General features: G+C 44.3%; 1 protein-coding gene across 1 annotated transcript in view; it reads right to left on the bottom strand.

Moving 5' to 3' along the window:
* Nucleotides 1–24920, bottom strand: part of CSGALNACT2 (chondroitin sulfate N-acetylgalactosaminyltransferase 2) — a 263693-nt gene extending 238773 nt beyond the window's left edge. The window contains exon 1 of the mRNA XM_085605158.1: nucleotides 24570–24920. The gene's annotated coding sequence lies outside the window, so the exon portion shown is untranslated. The remainder of the gene's footprint in view (nucleotides 1–24569) is intronic.
* Nucleotides 24921–25308: the final 388 nt, after the last annotated feature.

The following is a 25308-nucleotide window of genomic DNA, read 5'->3' as shown; positions in this document are numbered from 1 at the left end:
CAAGGCATTCTGGGTAACATAACCTGGTGTGAGCCAGACAAGTCACCCCATTCTGGATTCCCCTGGGTGTCTAGTTTTTAAAAATGTATAGGTTTGCTAGGTTTCCCTAGGTGCCGGCAGAGCTAGGGTTCAAAATCAACAGCTCGGCACATTAGATTCTACCCTGAGCACACACAGTAAATTTTATAGTCCACAATATGTTGAAAAAGTCCAATGTTTCCTGATCCAAGTTCAAGGAATTTATTCTCAAGATGTAGATATTTTCAAGACACAGCTTGATGTCAAGTTCAAATCACAGCATTCACAGCCAACACGTTTCATTGTGCAATGTACTGCTCAATTGACTTCTTCAGGGCTGTAATCCTAAAATAAGCACAATTATTTAACTATTATCAATAAATTAAGTGGACCACAACATTATAATCCATTCACCAAGTATTAATGAAAAAAGCCCATGTTCATCACCAAGTTGTAACCGAAAGTTTGTTAAAGAGAATAAAAATTGTTGTTTCACCGAATATGTGAAAAAGAGAGCACTTTGCAAAAAAAGGGTCTGTTTTCACTGTGAAAATCTGGTGTGTCCACATTGCGTTTTGGGCCATTTCCTGTCGTGGCCACTACACCTACCCACACAAGTGAGGTATCATTTTAATTGGGAGACTTCGGGGAACACAAAATAACTCGCATGCTGGTATGGGTACCTACAATTTCTGAGATGTGCAAATAGCTACCGTTTCTAAACTCTATATTTTGTTCCCATTTCAGAAATACATAGGTGACTTTCATACCAATTTTTCCCTGTTTATATTTTTCCAAATAAATGGCTATATACCCGGTACACCATAAAAAACCACTGCAAAATGCTGCATGAATTCTTGGCTTTGGGTTCGTCGGGTTCTCGGTGAACCTACAAGTCCTATATATCCCAGCAACCAGAAGGGTCCAGCGGATGTAACAGTATATTGCTTTCAAACATCTGCATACATAGTAGAAGTTACAGGTGAAAACGTTGGCACAAATGGCTGGGTTTTTTTTTTTTTTAACTCATTTTCAATTTTTTCTATTTTCAACTGTTAATTTCTATACAAAAACCTTGAAGGATCTACACAATTGACCCCTTGCTGAATTCCAAGTTGGGTCTACTTTTCAGAAATGTATAGCTTACCAGGATGTATCATTGCTTTTATACCCATTGTTAACATTAACTGGAAGGAGGATAAAAGCACATAAAATAGCAAAAATAGGCTATTCCAATAAAAATGCCAAAACTGTGTAAAAAGGGTTGGTTTTCTGACAAAAGTCTGCTTGTCCCTGAAAGCTGGCGATTTCAGCACCACAACCCCTTTGTTGATACCATTTAGAGGGAAAAAACAGACGCTTTCATCTGTAGCCCTTTTCCCCCCCCCCCCCATTTAAAAAAACAAATGTTGTTGCTGTATTTTGGCTAATTTCTGGGTCTCCTCCAGGGGAATCCAGAAACCCTGGGTACCTTTAGAATCCCTGTGATGTTGGACAAAAAGGACGCAAATTTGGCGTGGATACCTTACGTTGTCAAAAAGTTACAGGGCCCTATGTGCGAACTACCCCAAATACCAAAAAAAAAAAAAAAGGCTTAGCACAGGGGGGGAAAAGGCCTAGCAGCGAAGGGATTAATATAGTACTTGTGCTGGATTATCTGCACAGGCTTGGTTTTTGCACATATGCGATGGAGGCTGCCTGAGCACTTTCTCCCTAATTAGCTCTTGATTCCTTATGACTGATTTCCTCACAATAAACACGGTAGGCATCTGTACCTCAAGATTGACAACAGGGATGATATGGACAACATGGATGATCTTGACAATCTATCCCAATAGTATCTGAAGTTCCTGGATGTCCCAGATGTTGTTTAAACTCAACCTTCAAAAGACTACATTACTCCCTATATCACCTATCAGCTCAAAGGACCCCCCCCCCCCGAATGGATGGCTAACCTAAAGTCCCTACACATCTTCACCAAGATAGTGTAATCTGCCAAACCCCTATGCTTCTTGCTGAATAGCACCCTCAGTCTTAACCTCCACATCAAAGAAATCAGAAAGTTTTCAATTTCAACTGAAGCTGCTCCATAACATCAGCCCCTAAATCCTTACACAAAACTTCAAAGCCACTGTACCAACACTGATAATATCTTAAATAACCATTCTACCTAGCTGCACTTAGACCGCCTCAAAGCCACCCTCCCCTCTGCAGCTAGGTTGATCACCCACACGAGAACAATTGACGGACTAAATTTCCTAAAATGAATCACACCAGCATTTTTCTCCGCTTAAAAAATAGCTTCTACAAAATACAAAGTGATGCTTGTGCTTGAAAAACTTTATTCGGTAAGGCAATTACATACCATAAAAGCATTTGCATATCAAATACATTAACAGTTATACACATATCATTGTAGCGGGATAAGTTAATTTGGCCTAACTAAATAGCAGTAAGTGCAAAAGGAAGCGGTAAAAAGGATTGTTTTGGCAGTCATTAAAATTAGTAAAATACAATAAAAATGTTTATGCGATACAGGACAGGGAAGAAACAAACAAACCCCCCACTAGCAGTTTTAGGGTGCATAGGGGGGCTAATCCCAGTTCATCGTAGGGTATGTTTGAATAACTTGTAAAGACCATCTGTCAAAAAAGGGAGGGGGGGGGCTAATCACCGTTTAAAGATTTGTTCTGTGTCGCACGCAGAATTTTAAAAACATTGCCATATTTTTTGCCAATGACTCTGTTTCTAGCATTTGGAGGGCCATAAAAGCTGGCCGACATTGAGTTAAGCCCAGAAGTTTCAGAAAGGGGATCAGGTATAACTTTCTAGGCTCTACATAGAATTTACAGAACATAATTACATGCAAAGTTGTTTGGGGAGAAAGGTCGTCATAAGGGCACAGTGTCAATTGGGTACTCCAATCGTTTATCACAGGAAAAGTAATTAAACGATGGAATATGTTCAGTCGTAATCTGGTGAGTAGGAATTTCTCATAGTTACTTAAAATGGAACTATACAGTCCCCGGGACCTTTTTTGTGAAAGTCACCAATCCAGCCCACTCTCCGCACCATCAGGATCTGATTAATATGTCTTGGGTGGAAGTAGGTGTTTTTAGTAAGCCAGTGGGTGGCCTTGTTCCTTAGCGAGACCCATGTTTCGGTAGAGTCTTTTTGTAAGGAAGGGACATTTGTTAGGACCAGGACGTATGGCCGGGCATCTGGTGGTAGATGTAAATGATCATTGTTAGGCATAGTAGAAGCTATGGGATCTGCCCTGTTGTTATGGTTTGGAATTACTTTAGGGCTCACGGATGGGTCTAGTTCAGTATTTGGTCTTAAGGCTCCCTTTGTTTCTTGAATCTTCGTTGGTCTAGTTATAGAATGAAGAGTAGGGATATTTGCGTTAGGATTGTTGGAATGATTTGTTAAGAGTGGTAAATTCTGGTTTTGTTGAGCATTTGGTTGACTAGTTACCAGCGATGTATTTGTCAAGTTTGGTCGGGTTGTGCCAGCAAGTACAGTTTTAGTGAGTTGGGCAAATTTGTCTTCAAACACCGAAGAGAGTAGGGAAATCATTTCACCAAGTTTGTCTTCAATGTTGCGGCTGACAGCTAGTTGTAACGTCTTTACACTATTTTCTACCGATAGCTTAATCGTCTCGCCGAGAGTGAATAGTTGGTCGTGGGGAGATAGGCATACAAACAGAGGAAATAAATCTATGTCACAAGTGGCTGGAAATTGTAAAACCTTCCCCCCCTTTGGGAAGCTGACCTTTTTTGTGTGTCCCCCTCTCAATACTCGTCTTAGTTTTAGCTTTCCCTCGTGTTAGGGGACCCTTTGGTTGTAATGCGCCGACATTCGACCGGAGTCCGATTCGTTCAGATGAGGTTGAAAGGGGGTTAGGCGGAGATTCAGTGATAATCGCCGGAGTAGGTGATTTGGGCAGTGAAGACAGATTTGACACATCAGAAGTTCTATTGGATCTTGTCGAGGGTTCTAAAGAGAGCCTCCTTTCGGTTGATTGTATTTCCTGTATAATTAGGGATTCTGCCCTCAATAGATAAGCGTCTAAAGTACCTGCTGTGCTTTTACGTGTTTCCATTTTGGGAAGGCGAAACTGTTACCGAAAAAGGAAATTAATGAGTGGCCCAATACGATTCACGCTGTGATCAGGTTAGAATAAGACTTGACCGTCTGCTATACTGAACAGAACCGTGTGGGGCCTGGTGAGGGGCAGTTGTCTTAGGTCCGATGATGTGACAGTTCGGAGATATCCAATGGCACAGCGAAGAGGGGTGGCCCGGCCTGGCCTCCCTACGGCCACAGACGGCCCGCCCTCTGCCCGGGCTCAGCCCGGCACCGCCCACGCGCGTCCGCGAGGCGGAGGGGGCTGTCTTCTTTTAAACGCCTACAGGCGCGGGAACCAGGCAGTGGGCGGTATGGCTGGGCAGGCTGGGAAGTGTAGTCCGCCCCACTCCGCGGCCGCGCGATGTCAGGAGCGCGGCGGCGGGGGCGACCACAGCTACAGAGCTCCTGAACTGCACCGAGTTGATGTCAGCAGGATGGCAGGTGGATAATAGCAGCGTGACCTCCTCCGGTGTTGCTTCCAGGTAAAAAGTACTCCCCGCTCCCCAGTGGGAGCTGTCTTCTTTTAAACGCCTCCAGGCGCGGGAACCAGGCAGTGGGGGGTATCGCTGGGCAGGCTGGGAAGTGTAGTCCGCCCCACTCCGCGGCCGCGCGATGTCAGGAGCGCAGCGGCGGGGGCGACCACAGCTACAGAGCTCCTGAACTGCTCCGAGTTGATGTCAGCAGGATGGCAGGTGGATAATAGCAGCGTGACCTCCTCCGGTGTTGCTTCCAGGTAAAAAGTACTCCCCCTCTACCCTCACTCTCACAAAAATGTAAACTGTATCGTAGAAATTGCAATCTAGTATACAAATGTATCCTACATCTCGAAACAAAATTGTACTGACAAATCCCTAAGCAACTTACTATTTACTTCGTACTTTATGATCTATAATATAAAGACCAGGCATACACATGAAGGAAAAATAAAACATTCTTGATTTTTAAAACATATCTCCAAGTTGACAAACAATTTTTTTTTTTTTGCAAAAGCTACCCATGCCGCGCTTGTTTAATATCGGCCACACTCCTTTCTATAGACGCGGTTCGTCTAAAGAAAGGTGCGCGGCCGCCATTGAAGTAAAAGCGCGGCATGGGGCTCTATTACAAAAAAAAGCATTTGTTAAGCAGCATAGCATGTGCATAATTGCTGCGCTGTGCAGGGACCATTTTTCAAACAAAGTGCAGCATCCATGATCGGGCGCCCCGCTGTCAGGAAAACAGGGTGGGTTAGGGAGAGACTGTTGTGCCTGGAACAGCAGCTAGAATAAAAACATTAAATAAAATAGTGATCACAGACTCTAGATAAAACAGGCCATGTAACACAAGTAAAAGGTCCAGTACTAAGGAGGGACTACTAAGCCTATTCATGAATCAAAAGCAACCATTTAGAAAGGACAGTAACTGGAGCCAACTGAAAAGATGGGTGGAGCTTCAAGTCCATACCTGAATACAGCAAAGCAGAACATGTACTGCCCAGGCTCGACCTAAAAAAAGTTTCTCCCAAGATAACCATAACAGGATCTAAAAGGTATTCAATGAATGGAAGCAAGGGTTCTGTCACTGAGGAGGAAAGTTGCAAAATCTCAGTCAAAGCGTTGAGGGCAAAATCAATTCTAGACTCAGGAGCTTTTCACAGTACAGACATAAAATGAGGAATCTTCTTCTCAAGCGATGCCAAGGGGATAAGGTACGTCACATTTTGGGAAGGTTCCAAGAAGCCAGGTATAAGCCAGTGTCTTTATTAGTATGAGTATCTGCCTCCGAATCCTCATCTTCTATACAGCCATAGTCAGGAACTACAATCGCTTTAGAGTGGCAGCTGAATTATCACCTTCGTTCTGCCAACTCTGTGCCCTAGGGAAGTGCTCTGCTAAAGGAATGTTGTTAAAGTTCACCTTAACCATTTCCCATGCCACATAGATCATTTCCTCAAAAGTCTGAGGATTTGATATCCGCATCCAAGTCGTTTCATGGGTGGCATCTGTGTTGAAGCTGAAGAGGGCCCTGCCCAATGGTGGAAGATGCATTTGCAAATGTCGACTTTCCCTTAGGTGCCAGGGCAAGAGCCTTCGGAGGTGCAGCGTCAGAGGTGCCTGGCCTGCCACCAAGCCTGTAGGAATGTGCTACCCTTTGGTGAGTGACCCACAGAGTGATGGAGATGTCCTGAAGAGATCCAGCATTGCATGCCGGAAGGCCTCTACCTGTGCGGGGTTAGCTGATGGACCAGGAAACTGTAAATCTAACCTTTTTCAATGGTGAGATCTTACCTGACAACAAGGAAGACTTTTGCATTAGAGAACAGAGTTGAGATCCAAACTGGCCTAGGAGTGAGACAATTTCCTGTATGAAGAAGGGGACTTATCCTTACTACAGCATTCTGTTTTTGTTTTGTGTTTTTATATAGGAAGACCTTCTAGGAGATGATTCCCTTACTGATGACTTATCTGTGGGTGAAACATTTCCCTGCAAGCCTGAGCAACAAACATGGTTTCTTGCTCCAAATGTCATAGAATCATGCTCCGATCAGAGGCATCAAATTCACCAGCCATGCGTAGCCGAAAGGGAAATCTTCTAGCGGCATCTTTGGCAGGACCTCAAGATAGCAAGATATGGTGGAGACATATGAACTTGCTAATACCTAAATGCTGAGAGTTCTGTCTGTGAGGCAGGAAAAAAGAACTCCAGACACACGCAGATGAGGCTCTTAAAAAGAGGAACTGGCATTAGCGCATTAGTGGGGACCTAATACACTCTGCTGTAGTCATGTACAGAGGCACAATCCCACGTGTAGCCAAGTGGCGACACCTGGTGCTATTGGAATGATTTTGCTTGGAGAAAATATTTCTGGATCTGCTTGATAGGATAATTCATAAGATGAGGAATCTGCAGGAAGATGTATCCATCAGAAACGCTATTTTAAACACATTAAAAACTAGTTTTGCTCCACGGAGGTACAGGAGAGCTCCAGGTCTACTTTATATTGGAACTTCCCCCTTACCACGTATTTTATTTCTCACCAATTTGCAAGTTCTTATCTTCTGACATTTAGTTATAAAGTGATCTGTTACTCTTCAGGATACAGTAGATATATAATAAAAGCTCTCAAAGAAAACTTGAAAATTCTGTTTCCACAAAGGACTCAGTGCAAAGCCTTTGGTTGAGAGCAGCAGCTTTTGGACACATAGCCTAGCCTCTGGTCAAATTCTGCTCCCGACAACTACATACCAATAGTTTTTTTCCCTTTCCATGTTAAATAATTTTCTTTAACTTTGCAAGTTACAATTGAAAGTCTGAGAATGTAAACAATGCCATGATTCAGTGTGTGCAACAAGGCCTTTTTCGTAAGCCCCTTTAGACAGAACTCAAACATCCTCACTCGGGACAGTGGGCAATGAACCCTTGTCGTATATAGTCAAACACCTTTTAAAAAAAAATAATAATAATAATAATAATCAGAAAACAGGTTCTAGAGGATATCTCGCACCATTAAACAGTGACCACAACAAAAAATGTCTGTTTAGGTCAGCCAATCAGAGCACTCAAGTCTACAAAGGCTTCCCAGGTTTGATAATCTGTAATAGAACATAGGAAAAACTATTCTCCACATTTATTCAGATTCATAATTTTTCCATTAATGTTTAACAATCTTGGGTAACGCAACTTGCCACCCTACTATCAAGATACCTGAACTGTGAATTTAATTTTTGTAAAGCCACTGAACCGATCTTTCACCAAACCAAAAATGGATTCGAATTTAGACCAACGTGCTTTACACTACATCCAATTTTCAAAACAATCTGTCCAGTGATTTCTGCAATAGCTATGACACAATTAGGAAACTGTCATTCAATTTTGTCCAACGGCATCATAATTAATTATAGTAAAAAAAAAAAACGTTATTCCTATGGGGATTACTACGATTTCGATATAACTACAGCTATTGTGTAGCTACTGTTGTCTCACTCACAAACCTTTGTTTGAAGGTAACCATTCACTTTTATCCAACGTGGCACTACATCCGGTGATCCTGCAAGAACCCCTACCGAGGGTACAGAAACCTGCCGCACTGAAGCCAAATCAAAGAGAAGAGACAGCGCATGCAATAAGTCCAGCTTCCCCAAAAAGCCTGAGACCATGACAGTGATCCGCGAGTACAAAAGGACGTTGAGAGTGAGTGTGAGTGGGAGAGTGTGCGAGAGAGCGAGTGTGCGAGAGAGCGAGTGTGCGAGAGAGCGAGTGTGCGAGAGAGCGAGTGTGCGAGAGAGCGAGTGTGCGAGAGAGCGAGTGTGCGAGAGAGCGAGTGTGCGAGAGAGCGAGTGTGCGAGAGAGCGAGTGTGCGAGAGAGCGAGTGTGCGAGAGAGCGAGTGTGCGAGTGAGTGTGAGAGAGAGAGAGCGAGCGTGAGAGTGTGAGAGAGAGTGAGTGTGAGTGTGAGAGAGAGTGAGTGTGAGTGTGAGAGAGAGTGAGTGCGAGTGTGAGAGAGAGTGAGTGCGAGTGTGAGAGAGAGTGAGTGAGTGCGAGTGTGAGAGAGAGTGAGTGAGTGCGAGTGTGAGAGAGAGTGAGTGAGTGCGAGTGTGAGAGAGAGTGAGTGAGTGCGAGTGTGAGAGAGTGAGTGAGTGCGAGTGTGAGAGAGTGAGTGAGTGCGAGTGCGAGAGAGAGTGAGTGCGAGTGCGAGAGAGAGTGAGTGCGAGTGCGAGAGAGAGTGAGTGTGAGTGCGAGTGCGAGTGAGTGCGAGTGTGAGAGAGAGTGAGTGTGAGTGTGAGAGAGAGTGAGTGTGAGTGTGAGAGAGAGTGAGTGCGAGTGTGAGAGAGAGTGAGTGCGAGTGTGAGAGAGAGTGAGTGAGTGCGAGTGCGAGAGAGTGAGTGAGTGCGAGTGCGAGAGAGTGAGTGAGTGCGAGTGCGAGAGAGAGTGAGTGCGAGTGCGAGAGAGAGTGAGTGAGTGTGAGTGCGAGTGCGAGTGAGTGCGAGTGTGAGAGAGAGTGAGTGCGAGTGTGAGAGAGAGTGAGTGCGAGTGTGAGAGAGAGTGAGTGCGAGTGTGAGAGAGAGTGAGTGCGAGTGTGAGAGAGAGTGAGTGCGAGTGTGAGAGAGAGTGAGTGCGAGTGTGAGAGAGAGTGAGTGCGAGTGCGAGAGAGAGTGAGTGTGAGTGCGAGTGCGAGTGAGTGCGAGTGTGAGAGAGAGTGAGTGCGAGAGAGAGTGAGTGCGAGTGAGAGTGAGTGTGAGAGAGAGTGAGTGCGAGTGTGAGAGAGAGTGAGTGCGAGTGTGAGAGAGAGTGAGTGCGAGTGTGAGAGAGAGTGAGTGCGAGTGTGAGAGAGAGTGAGTGCGAGTGTGAGAGAGAGTGAGTGCGAGTGTGAGAGAGAGTGAGTGCGAGTGTGAGAGAGAGTGAGTGCGAGTGTGAGAGAGAGTGAGTGCGAGTGTGAGAGAGAGTGAGTGCGAGTGTGAGAGAGAGTGAGTGCGAGTGTGAGAGAGTGAGTGCGAGTGTGAGAGAGAGTGAGTGCGAGTGTGAGAGAGAGTGAGTGCGAGTGTGAGAGAGAGTGAGTGCGAGTGTGAGAGAGAGTGAGTGCGAGTGTGAGAGAGAGTGAGTGCGAGTGTGAGAGAGAGTGAGTGCGAGTGTGAGAGAGAGTGAGTGCGAGTGTGAGAGAGTGAGTGCGAGTGCGAGAGAGTGAGTGTGAGAGAGTGAGTGCGAGTGTTAGAGAGAGTGAGTGCGAGTGTGAGAGAGTGAGTGCGAGTGTGAGAGAGTGAGTGCGAGTGTGAGAGAGTGAGTGCGAGTGTGAGAGAGTGAGTGCGAGTGTGAGAGAGTGAGTGCGAGTGTGAGAGAGTGAGTGCGAGTGTGAGAGAGTGAGTGCGAGTGTGAGAGAGTGAGTGCGAGTGTGAGAGAGTGAGTGCGAGTGTGAGAGAGTGAGTGCGAGTGTGAGAGAGTGAGTGCGAGTGTGAGAGAGTGAGTGCGAGTGTGAGAGAGTGAGTGCGAGTGTGAGAGAGTGAGTGCGAGTGTGAGAGAGTGAGTGCGAGTGTGAGAGAGTGAGTGCGAGTGTGAGAGAGTGAGTGCGAGTGTGAGAGAGTGAGTGCGAGTGTTCAAGAGAGTGAGTGCGAGTGTGAGAGAGAGTGAGTGCGAGTGTGAGAGAGAGTGAGTGCGAGTGTGAGAGAGAGTGAGTGCGAGTGTGAGAGAGTGAGTGCGAGTGTGAGAGAGAGTGAGTGCGAGTGTGTGAGAGAGTGAGTGCGAGTGTGAGAGAGAGTGAGTGCGAGTGTGAGAGAGAGTGAGTGCGAGTGTGAGAGAGAGTGAGTGCGAGTGTGAGAGAGAGTGAGTGCGAGTGTGAGAGAGTGAGTGCGAGTGTGAGAGAGTGAGTGCGAGTGTGAGAGAGTGAGTGTGAGAGAGTGAGTGCGAGTGTGAGAGAGAGCGAGTGCGAGTGTTAGAGAGAGTGAGTGCGAGTGTTAGAGAGAGTGAGTGCGAGTGTGAGAGAGAGTGAGTGCGAGTGTGAGAGAGAGTGAGTGCGAGTGTGAGAGAGTGAGTGCGAGTGTGAGAGAGTGAGTGCGAGTGTGAGAGAGTGAGTGTGAGAGAGTGAGTGCGAGTGTGAGAGAGTGAGTGCAAGTGTGAGAGAGTGAGTGAGAGTGTGAGAGAGTGAGTGCGAGTGTGAGAGAGTGAGTGCGAGTGTGAGAGAGTGAGTGCGAGTGTGAGAGAGTGAGTGCGAGTGTGAGAGAGTGAGTGCGAGTGTGAGAGAGTGAGTGCGAGTGTGAGAGAGTGAGTGCGAGTGTGAGAGAGTGAGTGCGAGTGTGAGAGAGAGTGAGTGTGAGTGTGAGAGAGCGAGTGTGAGAGAGAGTGAGTGCGAGTGTGAGAGAGAGTGAGTGCGAGTGTGAGAGAGAGTGAGTGCGAGTGTGAGAGAGAGTGAATGTGAGAGTGTGAGTGTGAGAGAGAGTGAGTGAGTGTGTGTGAGAGAGTGTGTGTGTCAGTCAGAGTGAGTGAGTGAGTGAGTGAGTGAGTCAGAGTGAGTGTCAGTGCGGTGTGTGTCCCTTTGAGGGGCCCAAAGTTCTTTCTGGGTGGTCCAACTGTATTGTTTGTATATGTTCCATACCCCTGGCGAAGAGCTCATTACCTGCACTGAGTTCCCAGGCACCTTTCAGAGTGCATGGTCGAAATGGTGTTTGCACTGTGGCCCTATGCTGCACGTTAGGTGCGGTGAATGCGGTTTGACGGATGACGGAAGCACAGTGTGCCGAGTGTTTTTTGCTCATAAACATGATGTGCTGAGAGGGAGAGAACACACGTAGTCTTGTAAGTAGATAGTGATGATTTTTGCGCTGATGATTTTTGCGCTGCTGTGCATTCTTAAGTACAGCGAGCCCATTCAGGAGAGTAAAAAGGCTCCGAGGCAAAGTTAAACCGAAAGAGCCCGGAGGGTCCTCTCTCGAGGGTCGGGGAAAGACAAAGGTTCGCTTTTGGTGGGGTCTCTGGTCAGCACCTTCGCTCAATTGTCACCATGACGCAGTCTTCAGAACGCCAGAGCAGCTGCAAACTCTGCAAATCTGAGGTGATGGAGAGATGGGTGGGAGGGGTGAGCGGGGCGATTAGGACGGGCAGTTTAAAGTTTTATCTGAAGACAAAGCTCCATTAGCAACTGATACACTGTGAGCGAACTGCTTCCGACCGCGGAAGCTACGAAGCGTCAATACTGCGTGATAACAATCTCATCATTGAGACGGACGCTGCAGCCAGCTGGGCATAAACACACACGTCATATAATATATCGCCTTCACAGGGCTCTGGACTCCTCGGCTCAAGTCCTTTAAATCGATGAACCCTGGAACAATAGCACGAAAACAACACCCAAGTGGCATGCCACAAACACCAAACAAATATCACATTTCGTCATCGACATTTTTTCTGAGCTCCCAAACACAAGAGCAGGACAAATTAAATCAGAGGGTGAGCAGAGGACTAGCTGTGACAATTCAGAACATTAATCTTTGGAGAAACGAGTCTTCAGGAGATACAACGTGGATTGTAGGACACACTACTACATATATGGATACTTTTCTTGTATGACTCAGAGCCCGCGAGAATTGATGAGAAACAGGATCTGATCCTTTTTCCTCGTTTTTTGATGCTCAACCTGTATGGGCAGAAGAGCGGGTTGTACAGGCCAGAGAGGCAACCGCAGTTGCAGGACCGACTCTAGAAACAGAGCATAGCCCTCAAGCACTTCAGCCTGAGGACACTTAGGACCTGAAGTGCGTACTGGCTGGCTGCAAATAGTGGAAGTAAACATGGAAGTGGCTCTAGATACCTGCCTGTAAATTTGCTCTGTGGACTCTTTACTAATAAATCACATCACAGAATATCCCATTCTCTCGCGTGTGGGCTGGGGAGGGTCACAACACAAGCAGCTTAATATTAATTTGGTGTATCTATCAGCAGTTGCAAAGAAACCTTGGAGGTGGAGCGGGAAAAATAACTGTGTCCAGCTTATAGGTATAGTGCATTACTCCTGGGCCGGGTACATCGTTCAAGTCAGCTGACCTGCAGGTCTGATAACATTTTCACGATTCTACAAAGCCTATACCACAATTCCTATTTCAAGAAGCCCACACATACAATGTTGGTACTCTGTTTTAGTTAAAACCGTGACAGTGTATATGGGAAAGAGCTGGCAAAGTAGGCTGAAAAGCAGTCCCCAGCCTGTCCCTGCCACCTTTGCCACCCTAACCCCTGCCTAAAACCGACAATAACTCCCCCAACCACTCCAATTTACCACTTACTCGGAACAGGTGGTACGCGGGAACACAACTGTATTCGAATTGAGGAGACCTATGTAGCTTTGGACCTGGTATTTCCAGTGCAACATGGTTATTCCCCATTCCGTTGCAAAACACGAATCATTGCCCAATTACCAAGAGGAACTGTTAACTCTTGCACCCTTACACAGCACCCCTCAAAAGCAGACCCGAGTACAAGTGCAGCCCTCAACGGCCTAGAACTCAAGAGCAATATGGCAATCCTTACAACAAGCACTGGTAAGGCTAAGAGGTTTGGACTAAATGTGCTAATACATGTGGCGTTAGCACGAGACGTGGAAGTCAGCCAACAGGTGCAGACAGAGGGTTTTAGCTGTAAAACTGTCCCTCATGTAGGCCAGGCCAATGCAACAATGAGTGGGGGGGGGGGGGGGGGGAAATATTGTATGTATTTCTGTTTAGTTAGAAATTAGTACTCCACAGAGATGACCAAGACATCACTGACAATGTCTCAAGTCAACGGGTGAAACAAGCTAGTCGAAAGAATGCTCCAACTAAAAGGGGTGAACAATAAAAATCTCACTCCCGTAACCGTCTTTAGCATTATGTTCGTTTGACAGTTGACAAGAGAAGTATTGCCTGAGGACTCTGGAATCAGATACTACGAGAATGCCAAGAACCTTCTCGACTCTCAAGTGACAGCTATGGTGAACAATCAGTCACAATCTTGCTCTAAGTAGCGGGGGCTGTGCTAATTTACACCTAATCCAGAAAAACTCAGATGCATTAGCGGTGTTACTCAGGTGCAATGTCTTCTCTGTAGGCAACGTCAAACAGCACTGCGTGGTCAATCATTAAAACTCTTGTTTACTCTTTGGAGATAATACATGCTCACATTGATTTTATCACAGCTTACATGTGCTTAGGGTTTATGCAGTCGATGTTTGTGTGGCAGGCTGCTTGGTTACACACAGGAGGAATGTCATAGGTAGGACAGTTCTCTAGCAGATCCAGTGCTCCTGTGGGCACCAACACTGTATATGTGTGTATATATCGCTTCAAAGTTTAATTAGTGCTATACATGTACACAGAGTCTAAATCGTCCATAATAAATCTGAAATTCACAAAGTGTTGAGATGGATAAGGTGCTACTTAAAGCCAGCTATGACATGACTTGCAAACTATTGGGAAAAACACACACCTCTAAATGGATCTGATTATGGGGGCCAAGTCAACCAGGCTCCAAGATGGCCACAGTATCTCGGAGCTCCGTGATGCGCCCACATTCAACAGTACTCTGACATGCTCCCAAGAACCAGTGACTGGCCCGGCCTATCAGCTGTGGAGAAAAACGCACGGGCTCCAGCAGGTATCAAAATGGAAGTGCGGTGGAGGCAGTATACCATCACGAGGTCACTAAGCTCTATGACCAACTAAAAATTAGGTGGTGAAATGTTTCCTGGCACTGGTGGTGACAACCTGCAGATAGCGCTTTTGGAGTGGTTGGAGAAGGATTTATTTTTGGTGTACTGTCCAGTGCATGCTGGGGCCCGCTGTAGAGATGAGGAACCAAAGGCGATTCAACAGTAGACCGGGACCGCGGTCTGATAGTGGTGCTCTGTGAAGGAGTGGGCCATGAGAATGAGCCGGGGAGGGGCTGAATTCACCAGAGGCTGTTGAACTTGAGATATTTGGTTCATGGACCAATGATGATTTGAAACCTTATGGTTTCTGGCAATAAAAATATTTGGGAAATGTAAGTCTATGAAGGAATAATGTTCTAATTTGTATTAAAATGAAGCTATCCTGCTAAAACCCTTAACATGCAGCCGGTATTAGTCAAATGCACTGAAGTCTTTGAGTCCTATCAAATGTTCCTGTTGCAGGTTAGTGTCTGAAAGGGCAAAGAAGATACGCTGAACCAAAACATGAGGCAATGTATTGCTATGCATTATAACAATGAGCATAATGCAATGAAATGGGACTGCAAAGCTATTAAGTAGTGAACTGGATGCAATTCTGATAGAATAGAATAACTGCAAAATATAAGAACCAACACCTGGATGCAATGAGAGTCGAGAAGGAGAGGAATTAAAAACACACACAGACCTCATGGAGCATCAGCCACCCAAGACTGTCACACTGGGCGCTCCCTCATTACCTCTCTTGGTCCTACACCAAAGGGCAAGATATCCTTCTACTCCAGCCATTCCCCGCAAAAACAACAGTAGTCCTGAGACAACTGTGCAGCAAGGAATACACTCAACCACTCCAAGAAACACAACGTTTGCTCTTCATCACATTGAGTGTTGTACTGGAACTGGAAGAGCCGCCACTCTCCCAAATGAACTGACAGCAACAGTCCACCTGGCACCGTGACACTCCTAAAACAAGTCCTGCATCCTCTATACACTCTCCTTTACCGCAGCACCATCTTAAAAAGACTACTTGCAGCACAATTAAAAGGATACAGTTTCATGAGCATTCACCTAGACATAATTAAACAAAATTAAATCTTAAACTACAAATTTGTACAGGAATAACTCTAAATCATAAAAAAACAGAAGAAAGGTTTTCAATCCACCCTGAATCATTTGCCACGGAAACTAAAACTAGACCGCAATCCTTACACCGCAATCCAACACAAACTTATGCTGCTGTGCAGACTTCAGCTTGTTCCATCCACCTCTCACCATTCTCAGTCACTTGTGCCATACTCTCCAGAATCTTAAATAGAGAAGCAAGACTATAGTTGGATGGTAACACATTATTTTGTGCAAACGGAGCAAGTACCATCACAATTTGGCTAAGCAGAACACAACAAGCATCAGCAAAGCCAACAGGCTGCAGCTTATTAACATCGGCAAAACGTATCTGGAAATAAGGCAAATTGACACAGTCACGTCTTTCCCTAGGTGCAGGCCTCACCATGCATTTGTGCTCCTTCTAAACGGTGTGGCAGTTATTTATCTTCTTTACCAATCCAGAATGGCAGACGTCACTTGAATAATTAAAAAAAAAAAAAAAGTTGCATTCAAGTGTATTCCTTAAAGTGGAGTAGCAAAGCAGCAAATGTGAGCTGCCAGGAGCTCCAGAAAAAAATGGTTTAAAAAAACCATAATAAACTCATTTGAAGCACTGCAAGGGGTGGGAGAGCAACAAAGGAGAGAGTTGGAGAAGTTACGAACAGTGGGCAAGGTGAGACAGTGAAAATCAGCAACCAAGGCAGCTAGTAAATTGGGCATGGGAGAAGCATATGAGGAAAAGAGCAACACAGACTGAAGGAAAGGGAATTTGGCAGGGGTTATGGTGGAGAAGTGCAGAAGGTAGAGAGTTGGAAAACTCATGCACTCTCATTGAGCACTTAAATAGCAAAAAATATTTTTCTAAATGTGAGCAGTGGAAGAAATAAGTCAGCCAATCAAAAGGGTGGCAAAGAGACAATATATCAGGGAAGGGCTAAACACAATTAGAGAAATGCAGGCCATTGAATAAGAAACAAGGAAATGAGTGACAATAAAGCAAACTAATGGTAAGCAAAGGGTAGGCTGTAAGCCCACTGCAAGTTTTGGTAGGCCCCCAAAAGGTCTTTCGCAATGTCTGGTAGCTGAGACCTGAAAACAAGACGAAAACACAAACATTAAAGTAAAACGGCAGCACCAGTACATCCAAAGTAGTGCTTTTGCATTGCCAAATTGTCTCATAAGAAGCTCTACTGCTGTAAGATGTACATCTTCTAAGAAGTCAGACCGCAGAACTTGTCATCGAAAATTAAAGAAAAATACTTGTACAGCAAGTAAAATTTATAGGCACAGCGATCTGCATAAAAAGGGTGAAAAAGAAGCCCAGGGTTGGCATTTATAGAAAAACGATTGTTCCGATTTTAGGAGTCTTCCCGTTGTGTGGGCACAGGAAATTTCAATTTTCATACCGCAGGAAACTTCACATTCCCCCGGTTCAACAAAGCATCTATTTTCAGATCTTGTGCGTAGCTCTAAAGAGGAACTAAATGCAACCGCTTTTTTCAACGGTCATGGTTAGACCTCACCACACAAATTATATCACATCAAAAATATTGGAGAACCATAGCTGGACATTAAGGATTGAATAAAGTTAACCTTAATACAAGTCGTACTAACACACAGCCAATATGGCAAAACAAAAACCTGATGAACCTTGCATCAAATACAATTTTAACAAAAAATAAAGCAAAAATAAAGATGTGGAAATAAAGCTGCGAACTGGTCCGTTTATATCAGACTGACCTGCTAAGTGAAAGAAGATGGAGAAAAGCTTAAATAGGTAAATAGAAAGACAATTGTTAGGAAACAAGGAAGAAGATATAAAAAAGGAAAAGAGCAACATACAGGAAAGACGAACTGTAGAGAAGCTAAAGTGAGAAATGGTAGACGGTGAAAAAAAGTGGGAGAAAGTGAGGACAGCTGCTGATTGGGTAAAGGATAAAATGGAGGACCAGGATTATTGAGAGAAGTTTTGGCGGATCAGGTTACCAAAAATAGAATTTATAAAGAGAACACCAAGTGCTCTCAAAGGGAAGCCAGAACTAGGACATTGATTTTTTTCACCATCAATACTAATCACTAGGTTGCTTTAATCAAACGTCTAAATCTTTTGCAAAATATGAAAGAATATTATCTGCATAATTTGACTGTTTCTGGTGCAGAATAGTCTTTTTAAGCTAGCGAGCTGTCCAACAATCAGCACATTTTCTGTTTACTCATCCAATTGAGGGAGGAGAAATTACACCAATCACCTTGCTATACTAAAAAAAAAAAAAAAAAAAAAAAAAAAAAAAACTCTGGCAAATTATTCCTTATGTGTTGCATACGTTTCATTCATTGGGTCTACTTGGAAAAAGTGAACACGTGTCAACTGGACACGTTCTGGGAACTATGAGGCTACCATATTAAATATTAAACGTGTGAGGAGACAAAAAGTGTGTGTTAATACACTTTTAGAAAAAAGGTTGTAATTGTGTTTAATATTTAGTACACATTTAGTTAATATGCTAATTTTGCAATTAGTATGTAGTTAACCCGCTTTACTTCCAAGTGTTAGTTTTGTTTCTTTGTGTACCGTATCGCCCGTGTCATTTTATTTGTGTGTGATTCCACCATGTTCCATTACTGTCTGTTCTGATTCTTGGTTGCCACCATGCTTAGGCCAAGTTGGACAAAAGGCTAATCCGTGTCTCCAATTTGCATTAAAAATTTTAAAAAAGCTGATCAAGGAAAATGATCGGAAATGCAACCAAGTTACAGAAGGAACAAAAAAGAAAACCAAAAATACCACAACAGCCAAGGAGGCTTTGAATAGAGTAGTAATAAAATGAAGGTGCATACCACACAATTCTTCAGAAAATGACAGCTGTAGGTAAAGAAAAGTGATCAAGAATGGCTTATAAATGGACAGTATCGTTTTTATGTGGGCTGCTCATACTTCATTTTAAAAGGACAAGCAATTCCAATAAACCTTGGCAAGGAAGAGCAGAAGCAATCTGGTAAAGTGCACTGCAACGGAGAAGAGGGAGGGGAAAGTGGGATTAATTAAGGCATTTAGAGGAATGGAAAAATACAGTCAGGAGAAGCCATGGGGATGCAAGACTGCAGCAGACAAAGTCTCAGACCAACACTACAAGACACTGCCTCAACCACGTTCGTCCGCTACTCAAGGGGGGGACTGGATTAAATGAGACTCCACCCACACAAGCTGAAAAGAACTTCACAAAGCATAGCCACACAAATCGACAATACGTACATTGCTACAAATTATACCATTGGAGTTTGACCAGCCTACCACAGGGTGGAGGGGGAAGTTGGGGAAACCATAACACTTAGTGAGGTCAAAAATGTAACGTGCTACGACAATCAATTGGGCATCAGAAACAGGGACCCTGTGAAAAATCATCAGCATGTGCTGAAAGACATACAGGAATGACAAAATCAATAACTGTGCTCACAAAAAGACTTCTATGTACAAGCATCCACATAGCCAGAAGCCAGGACTAGATTATCTGTAAACACTGAGCAAATTCAATGTTATATGCCTAAAAGATGCGTAAGCAGGTAATAAGTTTGCCCCCTCCCGAAATACCTTTCAGACAACAAAATCACATAACCACAGGTTAAGGAACAAAATAACACCACCAGATGACTCACGCTTTGGTTTGAAATGAAAAACCCAGAACTGCATGCTGACACACCACCAGAAAACAGTTGTATGATGGAACAACGCAGGTAAAAACATTGCATGCCTTTACAACGCTTTTGTTTCCTTGCTTTTTTTTGTGCGGATTTGCTTTTACCTCGCATTCCATTACCACACAATTAGTCTAACTAAGGTATTAGTAAGATAAGTTTATATATATTTAATTTTTTATCTTTTCGTGGGGAGACGCCCCAAAATTACCTTAAATGTATGGCAAAGTCATGTGTGGTAAAGGTATACACGTTGTATAAACTTGTGTGGTAATAAATGTGGTAAAGGCACAGTTATGTAAATTCGTGTTGTAAAGACTGTTTCCCCCAGAAAACTGCTTTGAGGCCAAATGAACGCCTGACTGACTTGCAAGGTTGATTATGGACATCATACTTTGCTCTAGTTGGCGGATATTAGTGCCCTACATGGGTGTATTTATTGATTTGGTCTGGAATGCACTTTAGGTCATCGTTAAAGGCAGGTTGGAAGGTGAGGTTGCACCTGCTTCTGAAACGCATTGTTGCAGTAACTTGCAGACAGGGTGACCACAAGTGGTTGTAAAAAAGGACGTGTCAAGATTACTTAGATGCGAACTAGAAGAACAACTTCATTGAGTAGATTATATTGTTAATTCCGGGGAGGACTTCAGCTCAGAGGCTGATTTTTTGGCAAGATGGCGCCAGTTCTGACTTGATGTGATCGGAGAATCACAATACCAAGCTCCCAATTTGTGAACCATAGGAGCCAGTGCAGAAGGTGATCAGTGTGAAAAGCGCCACGGCAAAGGGATCAGAGATGTTGAGATGGATGTCACGTTTTGAGACATCGACTGACAGTCTATTCTAAGTCAGCTTTAAACAGCAATACGATCATGTGCGAGATGGTCAGGATTTTTTTACAGGAATGTTGTGCATTCTTGTCAGTAGTTACATCTTTTCCATTAAAGATCACTGAGCACATGCAAATGTTTTGCTCTTTGACGTTAGATAGTGTGCAGGATGTGTTGCATGCCTCGTGAAAATATTTCTGCACGTCTCTCATCTTGTGCATCTTTGATTTTAGAATGTCTGGAATTTAATTAGTCAGTTGAGAAACGGCTAGGACAATTTTGGCAGATTGGGAGTTAGACAGATGTAGTGTTTAGCTGTGCCCAATAAAAGTAAAATTCCCCCACCTCAGTGGTATGTGATTTTTGCAGTTCGTACTAATGGCTCCGCAACATGCATCCCCAAGTTGGGTTTCATCAGCATGTCAGTTAAAAGAGATGAGGGACAATCGGCCAAAATTGAACAGAGAGGTGTTACAGCAGAACCCTGGGGGATTCTATGTTTGGGAAAGATAAAGGATTCAACATTTGCTTATTAATAGCAATCATAAAATGTTTATCCAAGATATCTCATCAGTGGGCCTGAATGGTCCACTACTGTTTTAGACTGGCATTGAAGTAACACATGATCTATAAAAAGGAGGTAAAAAAAAATAGAGAATTGATCAAAGCAATTGGGATGGCTTCAAGAAGGCACTTAGAACTGTCAAAAATTATGATTGTGGGGTCTTGTGGGGGTGGAAATTCAGCCTGAGTGTAGGAAAGCTGATGTTTCTTTAGTGTTGCTTTTCTGTACGTTGAAGTCAAAAAGGTTGTAGGTGTTTTAAAAGCTTGCAAAATTCTTGGAGTAAATGGGTTTGGTGGAGAGGCAGGATATAATGGCATGTTTTAAGCCTGGGGGTACCTAAATTTCCCAGAAAGAGCAATTTATCGTACTTGAGATTGTTAGTACAAACATATCAACACTGGAAGAGAAAGGGGTCATGAGTGGATGAGAAGGACTTTGCAGCAACAAAGTTATTGCACTTCAAATGTAGCCACAGAATGGAAGTTGGAATGTTTATGTGGAAGAGAAGAGCAGAAGTAGATAAAGTTAACAGGTGTTTTCACACAACTTTATCAAGAAGGAAGTATGCAAGAAGTGCTCAGTTAGACCCCACAAGATAGTCTGATACAAGAGTAGAGCCTGCCAGGCAGAAATAAATCCTCTCCAAGACCATGACAATCAACTCAATGCTGTATATTTGTAGGTATGAACATGGGTTTTGAAGCTTTGGAAGTAAATGCCAGAGATAGTGAAAACGAGTTAAAAAAAAAAAGTCAAAATTTACACCATTCGACTGTAGCGCTGAAAATATAGCTCGCATGCTGAAAGAGGAAGGAGAAGGAGGAAACAGATAGAAAGAACCACACAGCAGTCATGGTAGAGGGGAGGAAGTTGTTTGCATCAGTATTGAGTGATAAAGAGCAAAAACATGACAGTATAAATTAAAGGGGAAAGAGCAGGTTGGCACTGCCCTACATCAAATGTTTAAAACGCAATAAATAAGGTGCTACAGGGAATGTAGCCCTGATGATGGAGAAAATCAACATCTTTCGAAAAATTGCTTCTAAAAATCAGCATTTAAAGGAAAAAAAGAAGTACCTATAATAAAATTATTAAGTAAACTTTTTTTTAAACAACTTGTTTGGTAATAGATATTTGAAATGATCTCCTTTTCACACAGAACTTGGCATGTGCCTAAAGAAGCACTAAACCTAGTGCCAGGCCACACTTTATACAAAGCGCGTGCTTTGAAGATTTGGGATGTGGGCTTTATTGTGGTGGATGAGGGTAAGGAGTGGTGGATGAGGGTAAGGAGGGAGTAGTAGGACAGTGGTGGTGTCAACGTACAAAGTCCTAATACACGCGGCCTCGTCCCTCACCTTCAAGTACAGTGGGAATGCCTGTGTGAGGTCAATGCACGTGGTGCCAAAGCCCCTTTCAGCATTACTGGAATGTTTAAGGTCGCAATGCACGTCCGGTCCTCCGCCATCTCCCTGTGCAGCTGAAGGATTTGAGGAAACATAGGTGAAACGGTGGGAGGCACAAGCATGATCACCTACCAGTGAAGAGTGACTTACACCCCATTCGAAATGCTGAAATGTCATGACTTTATAAAGACCTCACAGCTGCAACATCAGTATGTAGCAGAACAACTTCGTAGGGAAAGCTTGCTGACTGTAGTCGCGACGTTTCGCATATACAACGTAATCAACAATGATTACATTATTTTCAAAGAAATGGGGGCATTGCCGCTCAAATTACAGTTGGTTCAGAGACCCCGGTAAATGCATGAACACAATGCAATAGTTCCCTCATTTTAACAAGAGAACCCGGTGAAATTCTGTTTTAGTGGAAGAGAAGTGCTGGAAAAAAGATCAGAGGCACACACAACATGAAGATCAACAGTAAACCGATACAGTCTGGTGCCTGGAATTCTATAAACCACAACCACAGAGAGGTGAACAAAAACATATCAGTGTGCAGCTGAAAGCAGGGGAGCTGCTGGCACGCCGAGGCGACTGGGAGCATGTACCGTCTGCAGGATGTTTGAACTATTGCAGTAAAACATACGCCCTTTAATACCACCTCCTTAATCTGGGATGCAGAGGAGTGCTACAAAGATGCAAGCTGATAACCCAGATGAGATAGTAACCATCCAGTCATGGATGAAAAGAATAACGCATGCCACCTCGAAGTTCAATTGCCGTACACGCAAACCACGCCTTTAGTCTCGCTTTCCTATACAGCCATGACATTATTCACTCTCGCCAATCCTTTACAGTGTTATAAGAGCTGCAGAATGAGACACGTGGAGGAATGTGTGCGTCAAGTGTGCTAATGTTATCTGTTGGGCTACTTGCTTCGAGGAGTGGCTCTCAATTACTTAAGAGTGGTGGTATTTGTGGTTTTGTCGTGTTCACAAAGGCCAGTAGCTGTAGAGTGTCCAGACCATGTGGAAGAAATGACAGCAGCTGATGTCAGCCGACAGCGATGCCTGTTATTTAATAACCAGCATGCCAGGCACACCATGCGGGAAAGGAGCTTCAAGTAAACATTTCGCAGCGGATAACTCTGAACTCAAAACACGAGCCCGAGAACTAACAGCAGCCTTTGTTGCTCACCGAGGGCACAGCTCCAACCGCAGCTCGAGTTCGGCTGCTACGGTTTGCACGCAATACTGATGCCAATCTCGCCAGGAGGTAGAAAGACACTGAATTATTCTGTCTGGTTTTACAAATAGGGCAATGTCCTCCTTCTAGCGGAGAGGAAGGGATGTCTGTCGGACTCGCCATAAAGTAGAGTGAAAAGATTTTGTAAACCAAAAACCCGGACAGTCCACAAACATAAAAGTAGGACTATAATTTATCATCAATTTACTGGCACAGAAATACTTAAGAGAGTACAAACACAGGAAAGACGGGCAGTAGATAATACAGGGAATTCAAATCAACTTTTATACACACTATCTGTGCTAACTAATTTGTTTTCTGATAAGAATAAATAATAATGCACCAAAATACATGAAAACGTTCCTCCCTTTGAACTATCTACCCTCTTCGAAAAACAGGATTTGAGCTGAAGCTTGCAGAGAAATTAGGTGAGAAAACAGGCCTGCCGCAGCTTGTCCTTAATGACTTTACTAACTGCCATGGAAGGATACACTGGCACATCCCAAACCATTGTGTTAATCTTCACGTAGCTGAAGGAATACAGTTCAAAGGTCATAAGCTGCCTTATGAGTAGATCATTGAGCCTGTTGACATTCTAGGACTTGCAGTCTTGGCTGCACCTATAATAAGGTGCACAGAGAGCTGAAAGTGCCAAAAGCAAATTATAAAACAAGCACATTGATAACACTGCACGCGCGCCTACAACATATAACATGGAGAGAAGCACAAGGATCCATAAAAAATACATGTTTGCCTTTGCTACAAATGCAACCAAAATAAAACATACAGTGTTTCTTTTTGAAGGGGAGATAGCATTGAAATTGTGCCCACGTCCCACAATCCAAACACAAATAGTATAAACAGTGTTTTCATTAAACAAACCCCGCTGTGCTGCTTCAATGACACTGTAGCACCGTATTAGAGTCTTTGGAACGAAGGCAAAACAATTTGTATCAAATGTGCACGCCACCCACCCCTCTCCCCAGAGCCGGGAAATTTGTCCGTTTTAACTAAAACTTTCGGGATGGCGGGACAGTGCACAAAAAACATAGGACTGCAAAGGGAAATCCGGGACGTCTGGCTCGCGGAAACCACGCAATACATATACAACAGTCACCCTACCAGGAATAAGTCACTGGGATACGCAGTCCACCTGTACACAAACACAGTGCCGTGGTCTCGCTCACAAGATACAGATGTGGGGAAAAGAAGCTTAAAATGTAGTGGCCAAAGCAGACTTCTGGCCATAGTCAGCTGATTTTTGCGGCAGGAAACTATGCTTGCTCACTGAGGTAATTGCTACAGGTCCAACTCTCATCAGCCGCGTGAATCTGCCCTCCCATTGACGACCGAAGATCCTTGCAACGGATATCACTAAACGAACTGGAAGTTTCAAAGCGCTGTAAGAAACTACGGTGACCACTGATCACCTACTTACATGAGCTGTCTTGTACTCAGCCGAATATCCGCTGTCTGTTGCTGTATTTTCACGGACGTCTTCTATCCATAATTTTAGCACACCCCCGTTGCATCACAACAGATCCCTCGGTAGAGCATATTCTGAGAGTTGACTGTGAACGGGAGGGTGGTAATGTGTAAGATTACCCAGGATTGGAGCACTGCTGCAGCCTCCGCCAATGATAGTGCGCAGCATAGAATTTCCAAGTGCTGATTGGCTGCATACTCCGCACGTGCCTCTCTCCGAGCCGTCCTCCAACAGTAGTCGGTTACTTCCCAAGAGGGCTCGGCCTCTGCTGAAGATGCAGCTGAGGTGAGTCGATTCACGTACAGGTGTGTAATATTTAGTATCCCTACTATGACGACCATTCCATACTCTACTGGACTCTGCCTCGCAGGATGGCTTGGGCACTTGGCACTCTATCCCTGCCCACTCAAGAAAGATGCACTCCAGCCCTCATTGGGCAGCTGTACTATGGTGCCGCCCACTTATGGAGAGGTGTACCTTAGCCCTTCTTCGCCATAGGCAGACAGAAGCAGCGGCGCTCCGAGCTGGTCTACTCCATAGATAAACCTTGCAGTATACTCCTTCCTTAGCCGCCCCTCAGCAGTAGTCTCTGTAACCCGCTGAATCTCACTTTGTTTACCCCCAGCTCATCCTGCGTTCACTTTCAACCTCGTGGCAGCAAATAATTGCAAAAAAAACCTGGAATCATAAG

This window comes from Triturus cristatus, chromosome 1_2 (genome assembly GCF_964204655.1).
Source record: "Triturus cristatus chromosome 1_2, aTriCri1.1, whole genome shotgun sequence".
Lineage (NCBI taxonomy): Eukaryota > Metazoa > Chordata > Amphibia > Caudata > Salamandridae > Triturus > Triturus cristatus.
The sequence above is the reverse complement of the archived record's forward strand: the minus strand, read 5'-3'. Positions and strand labels throughout refer to the sequence as shown.